This window comes from Sinocyclocheilus rhinocerous, unplaced genomic scaffold (genome assembly GCF_001515625.1).
Source record: "Sinocyclocheilus rhinocerous isolate Xijiao unplaced genomic scaffold, SAMN03320098_v1.1 scaffold4808, whole genome shotgun sequence".
Lineage (NCBI taxonomy): Eukaryota > Metazoa > Chordata > Actinopteri > Cypriniformes > Cyprinidae > Sinocyclocheilus > Sinocyclocheilus rhinocerous.
Window position 1 is genome coordinate 36,380 of NW_015665885.1, and position 13,513 is coordinate 49,892.

The 13,513-nt window shown below is 34.4% G+C and overlaps 1 pseudogene; it reads left to right on the plus strand.

The window, feature by feature from the left end:
• Positions 1-3,319: 3,319 nt before the first annotated feature.
• Positions 3,320-13,513, plus strand: part of LOC107731614 (ras-specific guanine nucleotide-releasing factor 2-like) — a 37,362-nt pseudogene continuing 27,168 nt past the window's right edge.

A 13,513-nucleotide genomic window follows, 5' to 3' on the forward strand; every position in this document is an offset into this window, starting at 1 on the left:
TGTTCCATTTGATACTTACACAGTTTGTGGGTTAATGGATCACAACTTACTTCACATTATCAACAAGCAACCAATACTACTGCATAATATTTACATGCAGTATAATGTACATTTTATGTTTTTTATTTTTATCTTTTTAATGTAGATTTTTATACAGTGCATTTATAATAACACTATAATATTTATAGAATAATAACACTTTATTAAAACTATAAATAACACTGATATTTTAATGATTTTAATATATTTTTAATATAATATAAATATTAAAAACATCACAATGTTTTTTTTTTCTTTTTTGAAAGATTTGTACATTGCTTTAATAATACAAAATTGTAATGATTTATTTATTGTTTATTATTTGTGGTGTCAGGAGCTTCCAGTGCAGAAAGTAGTGCAGACACGCATACACATACATTGCTACACTGTTGATAAGGTACGAATGGTTGACAAAATCTTGCTAAGTAGTTTATTAGGGTGTCAAAAGAACCCAGCCATGATTTTCAGATGATTTATGGTTGAAGTTTAATACTCCGAGTTGAATAAAACTAAGATGAGCACAGTACTCGTGATGCTTGGCTTATCAAACACCACTAAAAATGACCTATTAATTCTGAACGTGTCAAAAGTTTTTAACAGCTTCATTTGTATGATAATGTTTTAATTCATTTTAATATCATATTGATATCATAGGATCATGATAAGAACCCAGCTGCTGACAGAATCTGTGTGTTTGGTAGAGCAATAGAAATAGTTTTATAGGAACACCACTAAAACCAGCACAGCTAAATGTATTGGTTCTGTTCATTTATTGTTTTTTGACCCTTTCGCTCAAGTTTTAGTTTATTGTTGTGCATAAAGATGATGTTCGTTCCCAGTATCTGAACATCTGGCCTGGAAATACCCTTTCCAAATCCATAAATCTTGATTCTTCATTCCATTTGGGTTTGTTTAGAAACAGAACATCTACAAACAGATTTCCACACTATTCCCATTTTTGAGATTTATATGAGTATGCCGTTATTTTTGGGATTGACACAAACCAGTAATCCCCCATAATCCCACAGGGTTGCCCTTGCCAAAGCGTTCCCTGACTGAAACACTTGCCACACATTTTGGAAGTAATATTTTAAGTTTTAAATGTTTAATTTTTACTCTCACAATGTTTTTTTTTTCTTTTTTGAAAGATTTGTACATTGCTTTAATAATACAAAATTGTAATGATTTATTTATTGTTTATTATTTTTCTGATCCAAATGTTTTCCCCTTTTCCTCAGAGAAAACCCCTCAAGCTGTTGTTAAAGGATGGCTTACACTGAATATGTCAAATCATGAGTTTGAGGACCTCAGCTGACCCCATGCAAAGCTGGACACAGTCAGAAATACTGTCCTAGTTCTACTTTAGACCTGGATGAAGCTGAATTTACCCCATTCTCCTCGTTTTACCGCAGCATTTCGACATTTCGCAGGCTTTTTTAGATGTTTCATGCATGCTCATATATTTCGAGATTGAGTTTTGGCTGCAAGGATATTCAATATTAGCAGCAAACATTATACTGCATGTTCCCAAAGAAGTCTCAAAGCATGCTGGGTAAACTCTTAATGTGGTTTCCTGCTCTGTTCCAGATCGGCCCTGCAGAGGTTGTGTTGAAGTAGGCGTCTGGTTTCGTGGGCTCTTCCTCTGTAAGACACAAGTTCATCTCTTTGTAGGAGTGAAGTCAGCTTTACAGCCAGAAGCAGGAGATGAAATTAGAACCGGTGTGAGTTTCCGCAAGCTTTATGATGCTTTCTTCTCGTCTGAAAACAAGTTTAATGGGAGTTTCTAATCACAGACATTACATGAAACATTGGCTCTATTCCCAAACCCAGTTAGATGCCTAGAGAGGTGGGGTTTTAATGCATTCTAGGCAGCATCAATGCATCCCTTCCAATGAAGGCAATCCCAGAATGCATCAGAACTCAGATTATTTATGCATAACACATGCACCACATGCCAACATACATAATCTCATTATTATATATAAATGTATAAATTTTTCTGATATGATCTGCTTTCAAGAGGTGATGTGTGTCAGTGCAGTAAAAGCATTGTTTTTACTGGTGACTTCATACAGTCACCACCAGGGGGCGTACATGTCAATATTTATGCAGTTCAGACTGTATCGAACTCTTGTTAAAATGAAATAAACTCATTTTTGGGTTGTACTTGCAAATTCACTGCGAGTGTTCAAATGTGGAGAGTCTTACATTTGAAGTTCAATTGGGCTTTAGTTTAGACCAGCTAGTTTGGTGGTCTGGCTGATGGACTTTTACACAAAAAATACTACTGAAAAAAAAGTCAGAGAAAATGTTATTTGAGTAAATAAGGAACGACAGTATTTAAATATTTTTTATAAAACCGAGACTCTAGATAAATAAGTAAATTGAATCCGACCTTTGATTGTAAATTATTGTTTATTGTTGTTATTTGTATTATTGTTGTGGAAACAGCTGACAAAATGCGACTAATAAAATTATAAAACGTGATTATTTAAGTAAACAACAGTTTTTGAATGTGTTAATTCAAAGGAGTCGCAAGTACGCGCATCGAATCAAATGAATTGGTGAATCGTTTTTGAACGAACGAACTGATTCATTACGTTGAATCCAACTTCTAAACGGTACTCGATTGTAGATTATTATTATTATTTGTTGTTATTATCATTATTGTTGTGGGAAATATATATTGCTTACCTCAGCTGACGTAGAAAACACAACAACGGTGAAGTATTTTAAAAAATTGTTTCTGATGGACATTAACACTAAAATACAACTCATACCTTTAGAAGACATTCTAATTCATATAAATAAAGAACAACAGTATTTAAATATTTTGATACAAATGAGAGTCAATGCGCACATCGACCCAAATGAATTGGTGAATCGTTTTCGAACGAACCGATTCAGTACGTTGAATTCGACCTCCGAACGCTAATTGAGAGAGATTGTAGTAAAGTTGTTTGTTGTTATTATTGTTGTGGAAAATGTGTATTATTTACCAGCTGGCAACAGTGGTGTAGTATTTTGTCACTGAAAACAGCTCGTTGGAAAACCTACACTTTTTAAATGATTTGTAAAGAGCTAAACTTCAGTCGTGTTCCTGAAAATGGAGTTAGATTCGTTCTAGCATCTGCACTTTCCGACAAAAGCGCGAAACTCATTTCAGAAAGAGATTATTCTCTGTGGACAGTGATGTAAATAGAGACCGGTGGGTAAACAGAGACTGAAGGGGTAAATAGTCCTGTCTCTTTAAATCGGTGTCAAAGCCGATTAGCGCTGATCTCGGACTTGATTCTGTTGTACCGTCTGTTCAGTGTGCACTGCATCTATTTTTGTTTTACGTCTCTGCGCGCAGTTTAGACACATTATGTAGTAATATTTGTTGACTCTTTTACTTTCTGAAGTGTATTTTCGCTTGTTTTGTTACCCGCGCACTCCTTTAGGATATAGCTGTGCGTAATTACGCGTCTGGAATCTCCTTTACGCACAGTATCAGCGCGTTCGGCTGGACTTTAGATCTTCATCTCTGGCTGCTGTGTGTGAGGAGGAGGATGATGATGGGTTCAGTGTGACAATCAGAGCTGTAAGATGCAGAAGAGCGTGCGTTATAATGAAGGACACGCGCTTTTTCTGTCCATGGTCGCGCGTAAAGAGGGAATCAAACGCGGGTACTTGAGTAAAAAAGCCACAGAAAACAACCGCTGGAACGAGAAGTACTTGGCGCTTTACCAGAACGTACTGTTTTCCTTTGAGAACGAGCAGAGCACCAGACCATCAGGGATTTATTTGCTGGAGGGATGCACCTGCGAGAGGATCCCGGCGCACAAAGTGTCCACCGTTGGGAAAGAGAGCTCAGATAAACAGCAGGTATGATCTGACCTCAGTTTCACTCCACATTTCATCTGTGGTCTACTAATTACTAGCTGTTACGATCAAAGCCACATTTTAAGTGTAAGTGTGCCAGTTTGGAGGAAGTTGGTTTCTACACAAACCACGAGTTTGTGTGTGTGTGTGTGTGTTTGGTCATATTGAACACAGTGCACCCGGGCTAGTTGTCACAGTTTTTACTCTACTGAAAGTTTCTCAGTCTAGGATTGTTTTATATTACATAAATTGAATTATATAAAAATCTTAGTTCAAAGCAGTATTATTTTAGTATCATTGAGAGTAGGCATGGGCCGGTATGAGATTTTGGCGGTATGATAACCTTAAGCAAAAATATCACGGTATTGTTGTTACAGCTCTAAAATGTATTTTTTAAAATCTCTAGGTAAAAAAACGTTTTTTCCACTGAACGCAATATATTTTATTTTTTAGCAACATGCAGTATATTTGGAACAGTAGTATTTGTTTATTTTTTATTTGATTTGTTTCTGAAATGTGGGCTGTCCTGCAGCATTTGATGTGGATGGTTGATTTGCTGCTAGAGCTACTGCTGCCCTAAAAAGAAGAAAAATAAAGACTGACATCTTTATTTAACCTAAGTCTGTAATCACAGTTATTTAATTTTAGTTATATAATTCATATACATATAACAAAAAAACGTCCAGTTGCCGATCGCGTGAGTTCCAGGGGTAGCTCCTTCGGCCGTCATACACACACGTGACTGACCGCTCGCTCGAAGGAGTTGTGTTGCATGTTCTGAAAGGAAGGACCTGATCTTCCTATTCCTAATTATATAACAAAATGATATAAATGATATATACATATCATTTATATCATTTAGTTATATAATTTCATATGCATAATTTGATTTAATAATAACCCAATTTGACGCAAAAACAGAATGTTCTGACTAGCTCTGTGAAATTATACTACATGCCTGAACGAAGCAAACAGCAGAAGCTCTGAATGAGATGCATTCAGTCTTTGAGGAGACATGAAAAACAGCGCATACCGCAGGAACGGTATAATGGAAAATATTAGTGGTTTTGAAACCGTGACATTCAAAATCGTGGTATACCTTGAAATCGGTAATCGGCCCATGCCTAATTGAGACTGTTTTTTTTTCTTTTTTTTCTGTTTTTTATTTGTGTTTGTCATTTTTATTAGTTACTGTTTTTTCAAATACGACATAGTTTATTCATTTTTATTTCAGTTATTCTAGTACATTTAGTGCAATATTTTTGCTTTATTTTGACAACTTGCGGAAATAAAATAAGTTAATGCTTTTTTTATTTTCATGAAACTGCACAGGGACATGAAGGTTGAGGATCCAAGTGCAGTGTTTATTGATGGGTAATCCAAAGGCGTAATCCAGAAACAGGCAGAAGGTCAGATACACTGGCAATCAGTCCAAACAATAACAACAGGGCAAAATACAGGCAAAGGGTAATCCAAAAGACAAGCAGGAAAACAAAACCAGCAACCAAGACACGGGACAAGCAGGAAACAAGGCTTAGAATTGCAGTACAGACACATACAAGACTTAGCAATGAACGACAAAGAGAACCGGGCTTTTATAGGGTGAGCTAACAAGACACAGGTGCAAACAATGAGCGCTGATGAGTGTGTGCAAAGGATTATGGGGAATGCAATAACACTGCTTTAATATTAATTATAAAGAGACTAGATGAAAAGAAAATACCATCTAAACTTTTCTGAAGACAATCAGTTGGTATGGGATGGAGTGCTCTCTGGTGGCTATCAAGGGCACTCCAGCTGGTGATCAAGTAACAATTTTTTAAATGGTTTTAGTGAAATATAATCCTAGTTTCAAGGGCAGAATTTATAAAACGTCCTAATTTACGACTAAAACTAAAAAATCTTTTTTTTTTCCGAATTAGTTTTGTGAAACCAGCACACTAAACCACTGCTCTAGTTCCTCTAATTCTTAGTTACTAAGAAATAGCCTCATGACAGCTTCCTCGTGTGACAACTAGCCCCGGTGTTTCCTAAGTGTTAGTGTAAAGATGTTAAAAGCAGCAATAACAGCCCATATATTGCAATCAAACATGACAGCTTTTAAATTGTGGATATAAGTGAGTAAATGTCTGTGCACTGATATTATGGCTTCAAATGCAAGTTTTTAGGTCTTCATCAGCAAAATGAATACAAATGAGTTCTGAAATAAAATTTTGAACCAATATTTTCAGTGTGCAGACATGGAAATTTCTATTGCGAAAATAAATTTTTGTAGTTATGCTCAGCTCTGAATTATTTAATTGGTTAGACACTGGTAGGTGGAATCTTTATTAGTCACAGACTGGTTTATCAAGCAAAATGATTTTGAAATTTTTTTAAATGGATCATCAGCCTGAAAATTTGCTTGGCTTTTTACCAGAAGTTTCTTCCCGCTTGTGTTAGTTTCTTTAAATCTTGCATATTTGTGCATTTGCTATCATCAAATTATATTTTATACTATATTATATATACTACATGTTAATTATTAAATTGGACAGCCACCCTGCTTTTCCAGTACTCACAGAAAAGTCATGGAAATTCTCTGGTCAAGAGGTTTGGGAAACAATATTTTTACATCCCGAGAAGCAAGCCTGCACATAAACAGACATGCGCTGCGGTCACTGCTCATGTTAAGCAGCATCTTGCAGATTAAACACTCATCTTCTGCGTATGAAGCAGATATATTCTGATCACCGGCCATTAGCAGGGACCACACGAGACTTGAAAGCCCCTCTTCAGCACGACGGCACTCAGGCCAACACGTTTTGTCCAGATTAAGGCCTGTTGTCCGTTCATTTCCTAACGTGCTGATGAGAAGGATCTGCCTGTGTTTTGTAGTCTCCTGTGATTGTTTTTTTTTTTTTTACATAATGCTCAAATTACCCAAATTTACCATCTTAAATAATAAGGGTAATATTTATTTAATTAAAATTTCTATTATTTATTTATACAGCATGATAGGGTTTGTTGTAATGCCATTCATTTGTGTTGATTTAAAAAAAAACGTCATTCTAGTAGTGTAAAAAATATTTTTACAGTATTTTTTTACCATTGAGAATATTGACAATTATTAAAAGTAAAATGTCCCTCCTTGCGCACTAATGAGAAAATGGATAGTAATGATAATTTTGTGGTAAAATGTGATTAAATTCTTTAACGAAGCACTAAAGCAAGAAAACACCTTATGGAGGTGCAAGTTATGGAAAAAGACTTGTAAAGAAAAATATAAAACTGCACACACACTTAAAAATAAACTTGTTTATTAAAACGAGTGTGCTGTTATATATTTTTATTCATAAAATGTGATTGACATCTAAAATTTTCCTGTGATTTTTAAGTTCAAATATGAATTACAATTACCGGCCATTAGCAGGGACCACACGAGACTTGAAAGCCCCTCTTCAGCACGACGGCACTCAGGCCACACGTTTTGTCCAGATTAAGGCCTGTTGTCCGTTCATGGGCCTAAGCCTGAGTTTCCTAACGTGCTGATGAGAAGGATCTGCGTTTTGTAGTCTCCTGTGATTGTTTTTTTTTCTTAAATAATAAGGGTAATATTTATTTAATTAAAATTTCAAGTATTTATTTATACAGCATGATAGGGTTTGTTGTAATGCCATTCATTTGTGTTGATTTAAAAAAAAACGTCATTCTAGTAGTGTAAAAAATATTTTTACAGTATTTTTTTACCATTGAGAATATTGACAATTATTAAAAGTAAAATGTCCCTCCTTGCGCACTAATGAGAAAATGGATAGTAATGATAATTTTGTGGTAAAATGTGATTAAATTCTTTAACGAAGCACTAAAGCAAGAAAACACCTTATGGAGGTGCAAGTTATGGAAAAAGACTTGTAAAGAAAAATATAAAACTGCACACACACTTAAAAATAAACTTGTTTATTAAAACGAGTGTGCTGTTATATATTTTTATTCATAAAATGTGATTGACATCTAAAATTTTCCTGTGATTTTTAAGTTCAAATATGAATTACAATTACTATAATTTAGGGGTAAAATTTATTTATTTACATTTTAAAACATTCATCATGATAGTGTTTTGTTGTACTTCCTATAATTTTTGATAATTTCAATAATAAAAAGCATAATTCTATTAGTTTAAATAAACACTTTTGCAGTGTACTTTTACCAGGATAATGACAATTACAAATAAACGCAAAAGTAAAATGTCTCTACGTACTAATGAGAAATGTAATGATACATATGTGGTCAAATGGGATTCGCTGTCATCATCATGTATTTATTTATTTATTTTATGGTGAAATCTGAATTAGAATTACTGTAGCCTAACCATAAAACATAACTTTTTTTTTGCATTTTTTAAATAAAAAAATATATATTAATGTATAGTTTCCAACTGAAGCCATGCCCCTAAAGAGAGGTTTTGTCAGATTTAGCTAAGTAAACCCACACACAGTCTCTTCTGTTATGTTATAGCAGATGTTGCTGCCCCCTTCACACACACACACACACACACACACTCACACACACACTCACACACACACACACACTTCTCTGAGATTATCAGCCGTCCGCTCTGGCTAGCAGTGTGCTGTCAATCTGAAACACGCTCCACACACGGCTTGTGTATGTGTGGACGCAAACTGTGAGACCTTTAAAGTGTAACATTCCCTATTTTGTTTTATTTTATGTTTAGTTTGTTTAGAGTAGTTTTTTCTTTCATGTTTTTTACTTAGCATGTTATTCATTGACCTACTCTACCAGTCAAAAGTTTGGAATCATTAAAATGTTTTAATGTTTTTGAAAGAAGTCTCTTCTGCTCACCAAGGCTGTATTTATGTGATCAAAAATATAGTAGAAATTGTGAAATATTATTACAATTTGAAATAGCTATTTTCTATTTGAATATATTTTAATATTTAATTTATTGCTGTGATCAAAGCTGAATTTTCAGCATCATTACTCCAGTCTTCAGTGTCACATGATCCTTCAGAAATCATTCTAATATGCTGATTTGCTGCTCAAGAAGCATTTATTATCAATGTTGAAAACAGTTTTTTTTATATATAGTGTACATATGTATATATATATATCTTTTTTCACATCTTTTTTTGTGTTCTTTAAATACAAGCATTTAATTGAAATAGAAATATTTTCTTATGTTATAAATGTATTCACTTTGACTTTTGATCAATTTTATGCATCGTTGCTGAATAAAAAAATTAATTTGTTTGAAAAAAATACTTGTTCAGCTTTAAATCTTTAACTTTTAAACTTTTGGAGCATTAGTGTATATCTGAATGTTTTATATATATTTTAAGTTATATGTTTTAAATATATTTTAAGTTGTTGCTAACCACTGTAAGTCTATAAGTCAGTTGTATAATGTACTGATTTGATCATATTTATTGCAATGAAAAAAAAATGAAATCCTTATGTAGAAAAGATTGGAAAAGTAGTTCTGGAACTGAAGCTGCACCTATTAATTCCCAATGGATAAAGTCTGTTCCCGCCCGTTTTTAATGCTCATAATCCGATTACAGTTACTTATTATGGATTACATGATTATATATTATTCACACAATGGCAGTAAATTATTCATAATGGAAGTCTGGACAAAAACACTTCAAACCTGGAAGACTCTGGGTGTGTAATTGTTATTTTCATGTTTATTAATGTTTGTTCGTATAATGCAGGGATTCCCAAACGTTTTTAATCAGCTGATCCCCTTAAAATAAAATATATACCTGAAATATCTCTGAGGAAGTTAATATTTCATACATGTTAGATGTCGGTTAATGGTTACATTGACATGCAGGTAAACAAGTAAAATATTTATATTTTTAGTGTTCAAGGGATTACATTTTTTTTATTGTACTTTTTACAATAATTATTAGCTTTTTATCAACTGACAAACCTAGTGCAGTTCTTACATTAACCCCAGTTTTGTAATGTAATGTTTAATGCATTTTATGATTTTGATATAAAAATGTAATATGTTTTCTTTTTCTTTGCTTTTTTTATATGAATATGGTATGTTTAATGTAAATTTAAAACAAGTTTGATTAAAGTAATCTAAAAAGTAGTCGGATTACATTAAATAAAATGAGTATTCTAGATTACATTACTAACTACAGTTTTCGTCATGTAATCTGTCATCAGTAACGGACTACAATTTGTAAGTAATCTACCCAGCTCTGGTGAGGACCTTAACTAGCATTTTTGGGAAAAAGAAAATCAAAGTCAAAATGACCGGAACACAACACGAGAGTTAAAGAAAACGTTGTTTTTTTCCCTTCCAGACATGATCTATTCATATTTTTCCACTGTGTGTTGGTGACACGCTTGGTGTTTTATTATATCACCTTCTTTTGATTGGCTGTTTCACATGCTGCTTCATGATTTAAGGCGAAATTACTCAGTAGCACGTCTACTGTCATTTCCATTTAATGAGTGCATGCAAGTTCATGCTAGAGTCCGCTGGAAGCGTCTCTGTTTAGGTCAGAACTGTTTTAATGCTGCTCACCATGGGTCAAATGCAATATGAATGCTGAATGCTGATTTGTGGCCTACACTCTCTGATGTTTCATTTCTCATCTTTTTCAGTATTACTTCCTGGTGATTTTCGGCCACGATGGGCAGAAACCTCTGGAGCTGCGGACAGAAGAGGATGCTGATTGTAATGAGTGGGTGGAGGCCATTCATCAGGCCAGGTACAATAAAAGACAAAGCACTCAACGTCTTTGGAGAACATTATGTGGTTTTGCTGAGCTGGTTAGCCTGTCATGTAACAGCTGTTAGATAGCAATGCAAATGGAGACTTTTTCTGAAGTCTCCGGCTTCTCAGATATTTCTCCTAAGAAAAAATACCTCAGCAATCCCACACCAGGGTTATTATAGTTAACTCAAAATAAAACTATAAAAAAAAACATTTCCATTTCTTTCAATAAAAACATTTACATTACTTGAAATAATCGTTAACTGAAATAATAAAATATAAAAAACGTTAAACTTATTTTATTGCAGCTAATTTCTCAGTTTCATTTAGTTTAACTTGAAGAACTACAATAACTAAAGATTAAATTAGATTAGATTCAATTAGATTCAACTTTATTGTCATTTTGCAGAGTACAAGTACAGGGCCAATGAAATGCAGTTAGCATCTAAGCAGAAGTGTAAATAGCCAATGTATATAAATAAGGGTAATTATGTATATATAAATATATATATATATATATAAATGTAAGTTTTTGCATGGACAATAAACATTTATTAGGGACAGGAGCTGAGACCAGCTCAATGTAGTTATCTATGAAATACAGTACGAGGTGCAAATCTAAATCTACATTAATATAGTGCAATGTTGATACAGTACGGTAGGGTGCAAATGAGAAGTATAAAACACAGAAGGTGCATTATTCAGAATAAAGAAGTTGAAACGAATAAACTTGAAACTAAATAACTAACTAAAGCTGAAACGAAATAAATAAAATTAACAAAAACTATACAGACATATAAAAAAAAAATGCCAAAAAATGCCAAAAAAAAAACAGCGAAATTGCTAAAACATTTAACTAAAATGAAAGTGAAAACATATAGAAATTATATATAATACATTCATACATGTAAAAATTATCCAAATTATCTGAGCTGCTATCCACATTAATTTATACTTATATTATATGTCAAAACTTGACTAATTTGTGTTTGTTTTTGAATTTTAGGAGAAACATCTGAGACTAAGCCAATACTTAAATAAAAGATAACTTAAGAACTTCAGTTTTTTTTCTGGATTGGGTTAAGGGAAGTCGTGGCCTAATGGTTAGAGAGTAGGACTCGTAACCTAAAAGGTTGCGGGTTCGAGTCTCGTACCGGCAGGTGGGGGGAGTGAATGTACAGCGCTCTCTCCCACCTTCAATACCACGACTGAGGTGCCCCCAACTGCTCCCCGGGCGCCGCAGCAAAAAAAAGGCTGCCCACTGCTCCGGGTGTGTGTTCACGGTGTGTGTGTGTTCACTGCTGTGTGTGTGCACTTTGGATGGGATAAATGCAGAGCACTAATTCCGAGTATGGGTCACCATACTTGGCCACATGTCACGTCACTTTCAGTTTTCACTTTCACTTTCAAACCAAACCAAGACCGTACAGCCTAATAGATATTATACAGAAATGATGCATGCCGTTGTAGCTCTTCTTTTATTAGTTTGAAGCTTGATGACAAAGTCATTTGCACTTTGTCTTTTGCACAGTACCCCTTTTGCGCATATAGAAAGGGGTCCAAAAGTCTAAAATCTTTGAAAATGTTTTTCTTTGCAATAGTTTTAAATGTCATATTTTCTTTTTGAAAAAATGGTGTTGTGTTTTAACATTTACGTCACAGTTTTGCATGTGTTACATAGATCACGACCTCAGTGGTGCCTTTACTAAACCGGCTTTAACTAAAAGGTCCATTATTGCAGCATGTAGTTTTGATGGATTTGATATGAGGTAGAAAAGCAAGCAAGATTTTTTCTGTTAGTATCTCACATTTCGCACAGATCTTTCACTCTACATCATTGATGAGTTGCAGAACCTTTATGATGGAGGAGAAAATAATGCAGAATGCAAATTATCAAATGCAACTCACCATATACTGTAAGCATGCATAGTGAGGATAGCAAAATAAATAGGTTTATTTTACTTTTTAAGTCAAGAAAACACTTCCTATAGGTTTTGTAGTGCATTGCAATCAGACACAGTATTTCACTGCATGTTCATCTATCACTTGGTCAAATTAGACAGATGCAACATCTTCAAAGGCCATCAACAAAACTACATAAAATAAAATACAACCTAGACTACATTAAATAAGACTTTTGAGTGGCTCATTTAGCACTCAGAGTTTCTCTTTGTAAATGTTTCTGTCCTTCTGCTGTCACTGGCAGTTATTCAGACCTCATCATCGAGCGGGAAGTTCTCATGCAGAAATACATCCATCTGGTGCAGATCATGGAGACGGAAAAGGTGGCGGCAAATCAGCTTCGGACACAACTGGAAGACCAGGATACAGAGATTGAGAGACTGAAGGCAGAGGTCAGTTCATCTTTAGTCTCGCGTAGCCAGACCTTCAGACTGACGGCAGAAGGTCTGGGAACCTTGGTTACACTTTATTTCGATAGTCCACTTTAGACATTCTATTAACTATAAGTAACTTTGTAACTACATGTCAACTACATGTCAACTAATTCTCATTAATTTGCAACTACATGTCTACTAACTCTCAGAGTAGACTGTTAGGGTGATTTGTGCCGCATCATGTTTAGAGGCATGGAAATGTCCCCATAATAACAGACCGTGTGTAAAACCCCTGAACATATTTTAAAGATTCTATGCCGCGAACTTTAAATATTTCACATACTTTTAAAAATTACGTCTCCCGGAATTCATGTATAATTCAACCAATCCGATGACGACTTCGAAACTCCCGAAGTGTTTCCAATTTTGTGTGCCGTATGCATTAGACGTTCAGCCAACGGTCCGTGGGCGTGACGTCAAGTCAAGTCAAGCCACCTTTATTTATATAGCGCTTTTAACAATACAGATTGTGTCA